This window comes from Ptychodera flava, unplaced genomic scaffold (genome assembly GCF_041260155.1).
Source record: "Ptychodera flava strain L36383 unplaced genomic scaffold, AS_Pfla_20210202 Scaffold_37__1_contigs__length_1687728_pilon, whole genome shotgun sequence".
Classification (NCBI taxonomy): Eukaryota; Metazoa; Hemichordata; class Enteropneusta; family Ptychoderidae; genus Ptychodera; species Ptychodera flava.
Genome location: NW_027248359.1, coordinates 981,520 through 983,940, shown reverse-complemented (window position 1 = coordinate 983,940; position 2,421 = coordinate 981,520).

Genomic DNA, 2,421 nt, shown 5'->3' with positions numbered 1-2,421 from the left:
ACAGCAAACATCCCTGGGACAATTCTACAAAGTGAAAGTACTGTCACACCTCTGTCAACTGAGATACCTCCACAGAATGACAGAAATCCACTATCAACACAGCAAACATCCCTGGGACAATTCTACAAAGTGAAATATGCTGTCACACCTCTGTCAACTGAGATACCTCCACAGAATGACAGAAATCCAGTGTCAACACAGCAAACATCCCCTGGGACAATTCTACAAAGTGAAAGTACTGTCACACCTCTGTCAACTGAGATACCTCCACAGAATGACAGAAATCCACTATCAACACAGCAAACATCCCCTGGGACAATTCTACAAAGTGAAAGTACTGTCACACCTCTGTCAACTGAGATACCTCCACAGAATGACAGAAATCCATGTCAATAAGACAGCAACATCCCTGGGACAATTCTACAAAGTGAAAGTACTGTCACACTCTGTCAACTGAGATACCTCCACAGAATGACAGAAATCCACTATCAACACAGCAAACATCCCCTGGGACAATTCTACAAGTGAAAATGCTGTCACACCTCTGTCAACTGAGATATCTCCACAGAATGACAGAAATCCACTATCAACACAGCAAACATCCCCTGGACAATTCTACAACGTGAAAATGCTGCCACACCTCTGTCAACCAAGATATCTCCACAGAATGACAGAAATCCACTATCAACACAGCAAACATCCCCTGGACAATTCTACAAAGTGAAAGTACTGTCACACCTCTGTCAACTGAGATACCTCCACAGAATGACAGAAATCCACTGTCAACACAGCAAACATCCCCTGGGACAATTCTACAAAGTGAAAGTACTGTCACACCTCTGTCAACTGAGATATCTCCACAGAATGACAGAAATCAAGTGTCAACACAGCAAACATCTGGGACAATTCTACAAAGTGAAAATGCTGTCACACCTCTGTCAACTGAGATACCTCCACAGAATGACAGAAATCCAGTGCAACACAGCAAACATCCCCTGGGACAATTCTACAAAGTGAAAGTACTGTCACACCTCTGTCAACTGAGATACCTCCACAGAATGACAGAAATCCACTATCAACACAGCAAACATCCCCTGGGACAATTCTACAAAGTGAAAGTACTGTCCACCCTCTGTCAACTGAGATACCTCCACAGAATGACAGAAATCCATGTCAACACAGCAAACATCTGGGACAATTCTACAAAGTGAAAGTGCTGTCACACCTCTGTCAACTGAGATACCTCCACAGAATGACAGAAATCCACTATCAACACAGCAAACATCCCCTGGGACAATTCTACAAAGTGAAAGTACTGTCACACCTCTGTAACTGAGATACCTCCACAGAATGACAGAAATCCACTATCAACACAGCAAACATCCCCTGGGACAATTCTACAAGTGAAAGTACTGTCACACCTCTGTCAACTGAGATACCTCCACAGAATGACAGAAATCCAGTGTCAACACAGCAAACATCCCCTGGGACAATTCTACAAAGTGAAAGTACTGTCACACCTCTGTCAACTGAGATACCTCCACAGAATGACAGAAATCCAGTGTCAATAGCAGCAACATCCCTGGGACAATTCTACAAAGTGAAAGTACTGTCACACCTCTGTCAACTGAGATACCTCCACAGAATGACAGAAATCCACTATCAACACAGCAAACATCCCCTGGGACAATTCTACAAAGTGAAAGTGCTGTCACACCTCTGTCAACTGAGATACCTCCACAGAATGACAGAAATCCACTATCAACACAGCAAACATCCCTGGGACAATTCTACAAAGTGAAAAGTACTGTCACACCCTCACTCTGTCAACTGAGATATCTCCACAGAATGACAGAAATCCACTATCAACACAGCAAACATCCCCTGGGACAATTCTACAAGTGAAAGTAACTGTACACACTCCACAGAATGACAGAAATCCACTATCAACACAGCAAACATCCCCTGGGACAATTCTACAAAGTGAAAGTACTGTCACACCTCTGTCAACTGAGATACCTCCACAGAATGACAGAAATCCCGTGTCATAAACAGCAAACATGCCCTGGGACAATTCTACAAAGTGAAAGTACTGTCACACCTCTGTCAACTGAGATATCTCCACAGAATGACAGAAATCCACTATCAACACAGCAAACATCCCCTGGGACAATTCTACAACGTGAAAATGCTGCCACACCTCTGTCAACTGAGATACCTCCACAGAATGACAGAAATCCAGTTAATCAAACAGCAAACATGCCCTGGGACAATTTTACAAAGTGAAAGTACTGTCACACCTCTGTCAACTGAGATACCTCCACAGAATGACAGAAATCCACTATCAACACAGCAAACATCCCCTGGGACAATTCTACAAAGTGAAAGTACTGTCACACCTCTGTCAACTGAGATACCTCC